General features: G+C 36.5%; 1 long non-coding RNA gene across 2 annotated transcripts; it reads left to right on the top strand.

Moving 5' to 3' along the window:
- Nucleotides 1-565: 565 nt before the first annotated feature.
- On the top strand, nucleotides 566-11,972 carry LOC147636360 (uncharacterized). Of its 2 annotated transcripts, XR_015266398.1 has the most exons (5): nucleotides 566-707; nucleotides 855-1,030; nucleotides 1,149-1,223; nucleotides 1,367-1,482; nucleotides 11,841-11,972. It is a non-coding gene; the product is annotated as an uncharacterized LOC147636360 (long non-coding RNA). The 2 variants fall into 2 exon arrangements; XR_015266397.1 differs by lacking the exon at nucleotides 11,841-11,972 and having other exon boundaries at nucleotides 1,367-1,568.
- Nucleotides 11,973-12,607: the final 635 nt, after the last annotated feature.

Genomic DNA, 12,607 nt, shown 5'->3' with positions numbered 1-12,607 from the left:
CTGTCAAGCCGGCTACCGGGCGACCAGCGGCGGTTTCAAAATTCACATATTGACAGGCGCTTTAAGAGGGCAACGGAGACATTAAAAAGGGCTACTGCGGGAAAAACATACGGTACAGCTTTAGAGCCGCTGCCATCTCCTGCCGGCGGCTAGTCATTTGGGCGGCCAAGCCTCCAACATTGGAGGGCCAAACCTGGCGTGGCCTCCTCCGATTTCGGCGGAACCTCCACTGGCTTTAGCTAGCGGTTGCTTTCTGCCAAATGGCCCAAATTTGGCAGTTCAACGGTTTTGACCACTAAATTCGTAGCGGTCAGGTTTGTCTAGTGCACGTGGGTAACAACGGCCATGATACCAATTTAGCGGGATTTTCGCCCACCCTTTGCCAAATTAGCAGGTTTTCTATTCTGAAGAAAGCCGGGGGGTTTCTTCTTTCAGATTTATGTCCTACTCCGCCCTTCCCGTCCCCACGTCGCCTCATTCAAGCCCACGTTGCCTTGATTGGGCGGTTTTGCAGCATTTGCTGCCATGTCCCGCTAATTTAACAAGAATCCCCGTCTATTTTAGCGCCCTTTATTTCGCTTCTTTGTACACCAGAGAAGAAGTAGCTTCTCTCCGCCTCAGATCTTGCATCTCTTGGACTTGGCCCGAGGTTTTTCGGCAGCATGGCGAGCTGAAGCGGCTCCCAATTTGCCTCTCCGGCATCTCAGGTGTGAAGAATGTATAAGTCCTGCATCGCCCATAGCCCTTGTGTGGGTGTCTGTCTCTGTATGCAGGGAAGTTGTTCTGTGGCTGCAAGGAGGGCTACTGAATTCTGATGTGTGTTGATTTTGTTTCCGTGGTGCCTTTTTCTGCAGGGTCAGCGGCCAATGCCGGCGCCCCGATCCCGCATGCTGCAGCGCACGCCGGCACACTGTCCGGCGGCCCGCGATGCATCCGCACGCTTTTCCAATGTAGAAAGCTTGGCTTCAGATCGCGAAACTATGAGCCCCACAGCCATGATGGTGGCCATGCCTCCCACAAACATTCTACGGTTAGCTAGCAACACCCTCTTTGACTTGCAGGATGCCCCTTCCCTGTTCACACGCCCATTTGGCTGTTCGCAGCACTGTTCGGTGCACTCATGATCTCTGGATGTTATTTGGAAACAGCTGTGCCCAGGAAGGAAGCAATTGTGAATTCTATCCTAATACACCAGACTCGCCAAGGCTTGCTCTTACCCAAGAGTAAATAAGTACCCTTTCCCTGTTGTGTTTATGTTGAACTCAGCTTGCAAGCATTTGATCATGGCAATAAGGGTCTGTTCTGGTTAGCAGCAGCTAGAATTGCCTACACCAAAACCTTCCTGAATTTGATTTGATCTCTGTAGAATGGCGGAACAGCTGGATTGTCGGCACTAGGCGTGGCCTGCGGACTGGTAGCGCTAGTACAGACTCTCTTCTCGTCAGAACGATTCTTTGTCCGCCTGCCTTGCGAGTTAATCAGGTTGGAGGAGGACCAATCCACAAGGCACTTTTGTTCATTCTCTATATAGTAAAAAAAAACCATTCACTATATAATTTCCTAGATATAAATGAGCATATCTAGGAAAAGTGCAAACTAGAGAAAATGAAACACTTTTCTAGATAGGTAACTAGGAAATACAATGCATGGATTTTTCTATATAGAAAAATTTATCTATACAGTAAAAAAATTTTATATAACAAATTTTCCTACAAAGGAAAAAAATATCCTATGTAGGAAGATTTTCTCTATATAGAAAAATTTGCTTACATAGGAAAAATTTTCCTATATATGTAAATTTATCTATGTAGAGAAATCCATGCATTGTATTTTCTAGGTAGCCTATCTAGGAAATGTTATATTTTTCCTAGTTTGCACGTTTCCTAAATATCTTTATTTGTATCTAGGAAATTATATAGTGAATCCATTGTATCTCTATATAGAGAATGCTTAGTAGCTTATTCTCTAGATAGTTCTATGAATCGTGTTAATATACTACTTACAACATAGTAGATTAAGTAGTTTTATGAAGCATTATAAAATAAAAATCTCTTTATTTATTAAAGATTAAGCAAAAAAGTCTTGCATATTTAAAAAGAGGGCCAAAAGTAGTCAACGTACATCATGTTCAAAATAAATATTACTTCAAGATTATCTAAATGTCATGGGATTATGTTTACATCTTCTAAACTAATAGGTGTGGATTGTGCATTGAATTTGACTTTCTTATTGCATTGGCAATAAGCCAATGCATAATGTCACGAATCATAATGTCACTCCCAGGCCTTTTCGTATCCTTTGAGTAGTTTTTGAAACTAATATTCTCCTTCTTTAGATTGACATATGTACTTTTGAGAGAAAAGTACATGTCTTGGATTGTATGCACTCTCATGTACTTTAATAAGATTGTCTCTATATCCTCCTTTGAAATGTGGCTCACCTACATTCATGATAATAAAATATATAAAATTTTAAAGCATATTCAATTTACCTAAATAAAAAGATTCAAAATAATAAACTTATCAATGATAAATTTCTCTAATATAATATCACTTACTTGTAAAGGTTCACATGATATCACTTACTTATAAAGGTTCACATGATGCCTCTACATTTGATTTTCCAATGTGTTCTAAATTCTATTTGAAATAACAAAATTAAACCCATCATGTTAAAAATAGAAAAATCAAATCCATTACGTTAAAAATAGGAGAATCATAACATTATACATCTATCTAACAATACCTTTAAAATGGTTGTTGGTATAATATTTTCACCCTTTTGGTGACTTCTTTCTTCCAAGTGAGTTTTCATTTTCTCACTTATCTTTGGAACAAGCCAAAAACTAGCATTAATAATCACAAAAGTAAAAAGTGAAAGAGAAAAAAAATAGGAGTACAAAGAGATAGTAGAAAACTTTTGTAAGTTTTGCATTACCTTTCTCTTTCTTTGACTTTTTCTTGAAACCTCATTTGTATACTTAGCCAAATTCAACATTGGATCCTACAAGTATAACAAAATATTAGAAGAAATATTGACAACTTATCACATATACAAAGAAAAACTCAACCAAACCTTGTCTTCACTTGTCATATATACTCTCGCTTCTTGATTTCTTATGGCTCTCACTCTTTTTGATGTGTCATGAAGTAGTAGCTCAGTAAAGGAATAATTATTCTCCTCCATTATTGTATTATAAGAATCTTGGTTTATAAGATGTTATCAAAATCACATAGAATTCAAAAAGTAGTAGTCTTAAAATCAAATCTTTATGTGGACTAAGAGAATACACCTCATTGGATATATAATCTTGCAACCCTTCAAATCTCTTTGTTCCGAATATAAAGTTATCCATCTATATAGAAGAGCATACGTTTAATACAAAACCAAAAGAAATCATACTTAGAATAAAATCAATTATATAATACACTTACATTCTCTATAGGTTGATCATTTTTTATCGCATCAATGTAAGGAGAGCTAGCTTGAATCTCAAAGTTTGTCTATAAAGTTCACATTAGTAACAAAATCTTTTAAACAAAACGTTCAAAACATGTAACATTGCATAAGTTACTATGCATGATTCAAAGAAAAAACCATTATACATTCTCCTTATGATACATCTTTCTAGCTCTTACCTCTTCATAAGAATGATTATATGCTTGAAGATTGAGTGTTGGCTTTAAGACCATGACATGTAAAATAACATAAAGTTAAAATTAGAACCACATAAATATATAATATAAACATACCCATGTAAAAAAGCTGCTTACATAGGAAAAGAAAATATCAAGTTTAGTTCTTTTACCTCTTCATTAGAATTAATATTTTCTTGAGAAGTCAATGCAAGCTCCAAGACCTATGAATTTAGACCAAATAAAAAAAGTGATGAACTATGTATTAAGCTTCTTAAATCATATATATAACACACACACACACACACACACACACACAGAGTTGAAGCATACAATTTATGGTTAAAAAAACTATAAAATATACTTACATGAAGTGATGAGCTAGCATCCATGTCATTACTTGCTTCATCTATGGATTGAGTCATCCCTTGTGCTTTTAATGTATCCTTCTATCAAACACAAAATGTTAAATGCATTAGATTAGTTTTAAAATTATCAATCCAATTATTAGTTTCTAAAAGAACATTCATAAGCATAAACATTAACACTTACATTGTCCTTGATACTCTTCTTCTTATTGTAATATCTATTTGCTTGTCTACCTGAGACCCACCATCTATATATATCTTCCTCCAACCAAACATATTCAGCTCCAATGAACTTTAGAGTTGCAATCTCATGATGATGCTCACAAATAATTCTCTTGATCTTTTCTTGTGCATCTTTGTTATGGCGAAGATCTTTAGGAGTCTCAACTCCATTAAACCACCTTCGTACAAGGCGGTAGTTACCAAGAAAAATGGCATGTTGATCCTTGAAGCATTTCTCTAATAATTCTTTCCCATAGAGCTTGTTTTGGTCTCTACTCACCAATCTAGGTGCTCGAAACACCTTATCATATGTAGGTGTAGGACTAACACCTGTTAAGACTTGTTGACCAAGAGCTTGTGAAAAAGGAGGTTCCTTATCTTTAATCTCCCCATTGCCTGCATAACCATGTGACATAGAAAACAATTTGCATAACATGCATAAACCAATTACAATCACACTAGTATATCTTTATATATAAAAGATTACAACATTTAAGATCGTTAAAACGTGTGTACCTTCCTTTGAGGTTGGAGAACTTTGAATATCCTTTATGATGATTGTGCTCATGAGACCCAAGAAATTTTTATATTCACACATCATTTTCTTTAGCATTGCTTGCACGTCCACATTCATAGTTGCCATCTCGAACCTACATAAATTCAACCCAAGGAGAACATATTACATGCAAGCACATCAATAGAAAACTATAAGGAATAAAATGACATAAGATAAAAAACACTCATTGTACATTGAAACATACCAATGATTCATAGAGTTGCTTAAGTTCCAAAAGTACCATTGATGAGAAGCTGAGCTACAATTGCCATATGATTGGAGCTACCTTTGCTTCTCCCTCTATTATCATGCTCCTTGTTTTGATAACTTTCCATTTATCATCAGTAGATACACATAACCACCAATCCTTCCAATCATTGTCCTCCATTTCTACCTTCCATCTCTTTTCTTGATTATGAATCATTTTTAACCATGCTACTTTCACTTGTTTTGTTGTGTAACTCACTACTCTAATAACTGCATATTTTAGATCAGTTGAGGAGCATAATACATCAAAATTCGGCTTCAACTGAACAATATCATTCACCTCTAGCCAAGGTGGAATGCATCCAACACAGCTTGGCTGAATAAAGCGTGTTCTCAATCTTAGGTCTTTTATCTCATATGCGATGATTTTTTTGCCATGTTGAAAGGGAAGAAACTTATGAAGTAAAGAACTAATAGGCCTTATGCAATCCCATGTGTATGGCAAATACACATTTTGTAACACACTCATGCCAGTGGTATAATCAACATCTAACCTTTCAAATCCTCCCTCAACCACAATAGTAGTTGTCTCCAAAAAGTAGCCTTAACTCACCATTACACTGAAATGAGAAAAGAGATGTTATGCATGCTTTCCAATATCCCACCATGGAGACTAATGTTACATCTTCATCACATTTCACCACAACTTGATCCCCAATATTATAGACGTCTTCCTTAAATAGGACTTTCTTATATTTTGTTACTCTCTCAATCCCCGAGTTTAAATACTGCTCAGCATACCTTCTTTATTCAACAGTTGCATCCCTGTATTTTAGCTTCTTCCCTGCAATGACAATACCTTTTTCATGAATTGCTCTTTGGCATCCACTTGGTATGGCATTCATAGCAGATAAGGTCCATAATTCTTTGGCCTTTACAATGGATGATACATGCATAATACCAATGCATGCCACTCAGGACATTCATAATAGCCATCTTTATCTACTAAGTATCCATCTGGAGTAGAAAGAGCTTGATGAAACTCTCTGAACATTCTTTGGTGAGGCAAAAGTCTATCAACATCTTTTTGAATATACATAAATACCCATGTAAACAATCTTCTTCGGTGATAGTTTGCATAAGAGATTTCATTGTCCTTGTTGTTGGTTTTGATGTTTGCATAGATTGAGACCTTACGCTCATATATATAACACCAAAATCCATCATGGCTACCATGACGTAAAATATCATCCAACAATTCTCTCCACACATCACAAAGTAAAGAATCATTACTATAGGTATGAATGTAAAAGGAATGTTAGTGAAAGAATAATAAGTGGAAGGATTATTCATCATACCTACAACATGCTCTAATTGGGCTGAATTTGGCCCGATGAGCTCCTCTAACCTTACTCTCCAAGAAGCGAGCATGACTCTTATAATGTCAATTTCTTCTTGTGACTATCCATTATCACGAGTGTAGTTATAAAATGCTTCGGCAATATCTATGAGAGCAAGAGACCCAAGTCATAGGATTTCTTAGGGATACCTTTGACTTCACACAATATATATGGCAAACACCATTGCACAAATTTTTGATTTTCTTCTGCCTTATAACTCTCAAAATACTTGCTAGGAAACCTCGGCCATTGACCATATCGAATCGAATAAGGTGTCACTTTTGTCATTTTGTGAGTTGCATCATCTATTTCTCTCCTCACTTTATTGTCCACTTCTCTCATTAGACAACCGATATACTTTGAAAACAAGTTCAATGCTAATATGTGCATGCAATCATATACCAAATCAAGAGACACGTCAAAGCCATATAGATCATAAAGTCTCCACAAACTTTATCTACCTGAAAGACCTGCCTCTTTTAGGATTTCTTCACATTGAGCTTGGGTGCTTACTCGCTCTGCAAGAATTAAATGTTTGGACATATCTTTGGTAGATCTTTTCATTGGAGCATATCGATACCTGTTTTGATCTTACAAGTACCGCCCCCGAGCCTGCACTGTCCAAAGTGGCTATTGCTTTGTCTCTACGACAAAAAGCTTGACCACCTTCTTTACATGATCCAATCTTGCATTGAGCTGGATGGTCTCCAGTCACCATCATTAGCATAGCACGAGCTTGGAATCTTTGGTTATAAAAGTGGTCATCTACAAAGATAGATGACACATGATAATTGAAGTGTAAGTCAATTCCATGAGACTTTCCAACTCATCCATCAGAGGTTTCATAAAAACATGGAAAAGTTTACTCGAGCTTCCAACAACTTTCTTGCAACTGAATGGAATAAATAACACAGGTATCACTCCAATCAAAGATTTCTTCCCACAATTGAGAACTTTGATCTCAACCACACCACAAATTTTTTGGGTCGTCTTTGATGCTTGGAAGCCATCCCAATGTAATAATAAAGCAAAATTACGTGGATCTCCGTGTCCATTCAAAAGAAGACACATTAGGGTATAGTAGTATATGTAACACATTAAGGTGTAGTAGTATGTAACACACTTTAATATATATAATGCTAGAGAATATACATATAACAAAAGTCTTACCTTACAAAGTCTTTTGAGACCTTGTATTGGAGCTCCACAACCCTTACAAATAAACTTGTACATTTGCTCACTTTGATTCCAACCCTCTAGAAGTGCTTCTAATTTTAGTAAAGAAGGCCATGCTCGATAAGCTTGTTTACAATGGACATTATCACATATCAAGGGCAACTCAAAATATGATTGTGAATCCCAAAACTCTTTAACACTATTACACTTTGTACCATCCCAAAAATCATAAATTCTTTTCGAATCATCAGAGCTATTAGATACCAACCATCTCTATTTATTTTGCCACATTTCCAACAAGTCATGGCACAAAGATCTACTTTTTGCAAGAAGCTTCAATTGTTCACCAATGGGAACATAATCGAAACATAACATATCCTTTCTAAGCTTGGCACACTTTGAACACTTCTCACTGCATGTTAAGCAATCACGCTTTAATTTTTTCTTACCTCTTTCATTGTTATTGCATTGACATTCAAGAGTGTCGCCAATGTAGTTGTCTTCTTTACTTGGTGGATAGAGCTCAGCATCATGTATAGAATTGTCTAATCCTTGGCATATTCTATATCGATTTGCATGAACCATACCAAGTGTCGAAAACATGGTATTTAACTGCTCCCAACATGTGAGAACACTTATGCCATCTAGATCTCCATCCCATGTTTCTGGCAACTGCACTAATAGTTTACTCAGGCTTGGTGTATTGATTTTATCTTTATCTGCTCTATTTCTAGAACCACCCATGTCTCCAAATAGAATCCTAAGCATACTATCTTGAAATTCCACTAAAGCCTGATGTTCATCCCAAAGTGCTTACAATTCAATCACCCTCTGTATTATTTTATCAACCAAAGACAACTCCATGTCAACCATGTCCTCCTCATGGTGATAATGTTCATCATGTGTATCAATAAACACATTATTATGATTTTATCAACCAAAGACAACTCCATGTCAACCATGTCCTCCTCCTTCTCCTCCTCCTCCTCCTCATGGTGATAATGTTCATCATGTGTATCAATAAACACATTATTATCATCTTCATGCATCATCCCATGCAAAGGTCCATTGTCTTCTTCTCTAAGTTCTGAAGAGCCAAATCTTGAAGTTTGCAACCCAATATTTGTTGCAATAGATTCAAATCGCTCATCAATTAGCTTATGCCTTGCATAAGTTGATGGAGCAACCATTCTTCCACCATGGCAATATGTTCTATATCTACACCACACTTTCCTTCGTCCAATAGATGAGTTGGTGGCTCTCCATGCATCGACCTATTATTTTCAACCGATGGATGTATATTTCCACGTAAGTCTTGGTGACAATGTGAATAATATGTCCTGCTCACATCTTCATAACCAAGATGTGAATGCCTGCACTTGTAATTTCATTTACATCTCCGTAGACTATTATCTATTGTTGCCATCTGAAATGGAAATGTACAAGTTTATTTGTAAGGGTTGTTGAGCTCCAATACAAGGTCTCAAAAGACTTTGTAAGGTAAGACTTTTGTTATATGTATATTCTCAAAAGACTTTGTAAGGTAAGACTTTTGTTATATGTATATTCTCTAGCGTTACATATACTACTACACCCTAATTTGTCTTCTTTTGAATGGACAGGGAGATCCACCTTATTGTGTTACATATACTACTACACCCTAATGTGTCTTCTTTTGAATGGACAGGGAGATCCACGTAATTTTGCTTTATTATTAGATTGGGATGGCTTCCAAGCATCAAAGATGACCCAAAAAATTTGTGGTGTGGTTGAGATCAAAGTTCTCAATTGTGGGAAGAAATCTTTGATTGGAGTGATACCTGTGTTATTTATTCCATTCAGTTGCAAGAAAGTTGTTGGAAGCTCGAGTAAACTTTTCCATGTTTTAATGAAACCTCTGATGGATGAGTTGGAAAGTCTCTTCATACATGGAATTGACTTACACTTCAATTATCATGTGTCATCTATCTTTGCAGATGACCACTTTTATAACCAAAGATTCCAAGCTCGTGCTATGCTAATGATGGTGACTGGAGACCATCCAGCTCAATGCAAGATTGGATCATGTAAAGAAGGTGGTCAAGCTTTTTGTCATAGAGACAAAGCAATAGCCACTTTGGACAGTGCAGGCTCGGGGTGGTTCTTGTATGATCAAAACAGGTATCAATTCAAATATGCTCCAATGAAAAGATCTACCAAAGAGATGTCCAAACATTGAATTCTTGCAGAGCGAGCAAGCACCCAAGCTCAATGTGAAGAGATACTAAAAGAGGCAGGTCTTTCAGGTAGATCAAGTTTGTGGAGACTTTATGATCTATATGGCTTTGACGTGTCTCTTGATTTGGTATATGATTGCATGCACATATTAGCATTGAACTTGTTTTCAAAGTAAATTGGTTGTCTAATGAGAGAAGTGGACAATAAAGTGAGGAGAGAAATAGATGATGCAACTCACAAAATGACAAAAGTGACACCTTATTCGATTCAATATGGTCGATGGCCGAGGTTTCCTAGCAAGTGTTTTGAGAGTTATAAGGCAGAAGAAAATCAAAAATTTGTGCAATGGTGTTTGCCATATATATTGTGTGAAGTCAAAGGTATCCCTAAGAAATTCTATGACTTGGGTCTCTTGCTCATAGATATTGCCGAAGCATTTTATAACTACACTCGTGATAATGGATGGTCAGAAGAAGAAATCGACATTATAAGAGTCATGCTCGCTTCTTGGGGAGTAAGGTCAGAGGAGCTCATCGGGCCAAATTCAGCCCCATTAGAGCATGTTGTAGAGGTATGATGAATAATCCTTTCACTTATTATTCTTTCACTAACATTCCTTTTACATTCATACCTATAGTAATGATGCTTTACTTTGTGATGTGTGGATATAGGTTTCGAGAATTGTTGGATGATATTTTACGTCATGGTAGCCATGATGGATTTTGGTGTTATATATATGAGCGTAAGGTCTCAATCGATGCAAACATCAAAACCAACAACAAGGACAATGAAATCTCTTATGCAAACTATCACCGAAGAAGATTGTTTACATGGGTGTTTATGTATATTCAAAAAGATGTTGATAGACTTTTGCCTCACCGAAGAATGTTCAGAGAGTTTCATCAAGCTCTTTCTACTCCAGATGGATACTTAGTAGATAAAGATGGCTATTATGAATGTCTTGAGTGGCATGCATTGGGTATTATGCATGTATCATCCATTGTAAAGGCCAAAGAATTATGGACCTTATCTATTATGAATGCCATACGAAGTGGATGCCAAAGAGCAATTCATGAAAAAGGTATTGTCATTGTAGGGAAGAAGCTAAAATACAGGGATGCAACCGTTGAAGAAAGAAGGTATGCTGAGCAGTATTTAAACTGGGGGATTGAGAGAGTAACAGAATATAAGAAAGTCCTATTTAAGGGAGAGGTCTATATTATTGGGGATCAAGTTGTGGTGTAATGTGATGAAGATGTAACATTCCATGGTGGGATATTGGAAAGCATGCATAACATCTCTTTTCTCATTTCAGTGTAATGGTGAGTTAAGGCTACTTTTTGGAGCCAACTACTATAGGCAATGTATTGTGGTTGAGGGAGGATTTGAAAGGTTAGATGTTGATTATACCACTGGCATGAATGTGTTACAAAATGTGTATTTGCCATACACATGGGATTGCATAAGGCCTATTAGTTCTTTACTTCATAAGTTTATTCCCTTTCAACATGGCAAAAAAATCATCGCATATGAGATAAAAGACCTAAGCATGAGAACACGCTTGATTCAGCCAGGCTGTGTTGGATGCATTCCACCTTGGCTAGAGGTGAATGATATTGTTCAGTTGAAGCCGAATTTTGATGTATTATGCTCCTCAACTGATCTAAAATATGCAATTATTAGAGTACTGAGTTACACAACAAAACAAGTGAAAGTAGCATGGTTAAAAATGATTCATAATCAAGAAAAGAGATGGAAGGTAGAAATGGAGGACAATGATTGGAAGGATTGGTGGTTATGTGTATCTATTAATGATAAATGGAAAGTTATCAAAACAAGGAGCATGATAATAGAGGGAGAAGCAAAGGTAGTTCCAATCATATGGCAATCGTAGCTTAGCTTCTCATCAATGGTACTTTTGGAACTTAAGCAACTCTATGAATCATTGGTATGTTTCAATGTACAATGAGTGTTTTTTATCTTATGTCATTTTATTCCTTATAGTTTTCTATTGATGTGCTTGCATGTAATATGTTCTCCTTGGGTTGAATTTATGTAGGTTGGAGATGGCAACTACGAATGTGGACATGCAAGCAACGCTAAAGAAAATTATGTGTGAAGATAAAAATTTCTTGGGTCTCATGAGCACAATCATAAAGGATATTCAAAGTTCTCCAACCTCAAAGGAAGGTACACACATTTTAACGATCTTAAATGTTATAATCTTTTATATATAAAGATATACTAGTGTGTTTGTAATTGGTTTATGCATGTTATGCAAATTGTTTTCTATGTCACATGGTTATGCAGGCAATGGGAAGATTAAAGATAAGGAACCTCCTTTTTCACATGCTCTTGGTGGCCAACAAGTCTTAGCAGGTGTTAGTCCTACACCTATATATGATGAGGTGTTTTGAGCACCTAGATTGGTGAGTAGAGACCAAAACAAGCTCTATGGGAGAGAATTATTAGAGAAATGCTTCAAGGATCAACATACCATTTTGCTTGGCAACTACCGCCTTGTACGAAGGTGGTTTAATGGAGTTGAGACTCCTAAAGATCTTTGCCATAACAAAGAGGCACAAGAAAAGATCAAGAGAATTATTTGTGAGCATCATCATGAGATTGCAACTCTAAAGTTCATTGGAGCTGAATATGTTTGGTTGGAGGAAGATATCTATAGATGGTGGGTCTCAGGTAGACAAGCAAATAGAAATTACAATAAGAAGAAGAGTATCAAGGACAATGTAAGTGTTAATGTTTATGCTTATGAATGTTCTTTTAGAAACTAATAATTGGATTGATAATTTTAAAACTAATCTAATG

This window comes from Cibotium barometz, chromosome 8, assembly GCF_041138505.1.
Source record: "Cibotium barometz isolate CiBa-2024 chromosome 8, ASM4113850v1, whole genome shotgun sequence".
In the NCBI taxonomy this organism is placed as follows: Eukaryota; Viridiplantae; Streptophyta; class Polypodiopsida; order Cyatheales; family Cibotiaceae; genus Cibotium; species Cibotium barometz.
Note: the sequence above shows the minus strand (reverse complement) of the source record. Positions and strands in the feature narration are given on the sequence as shown.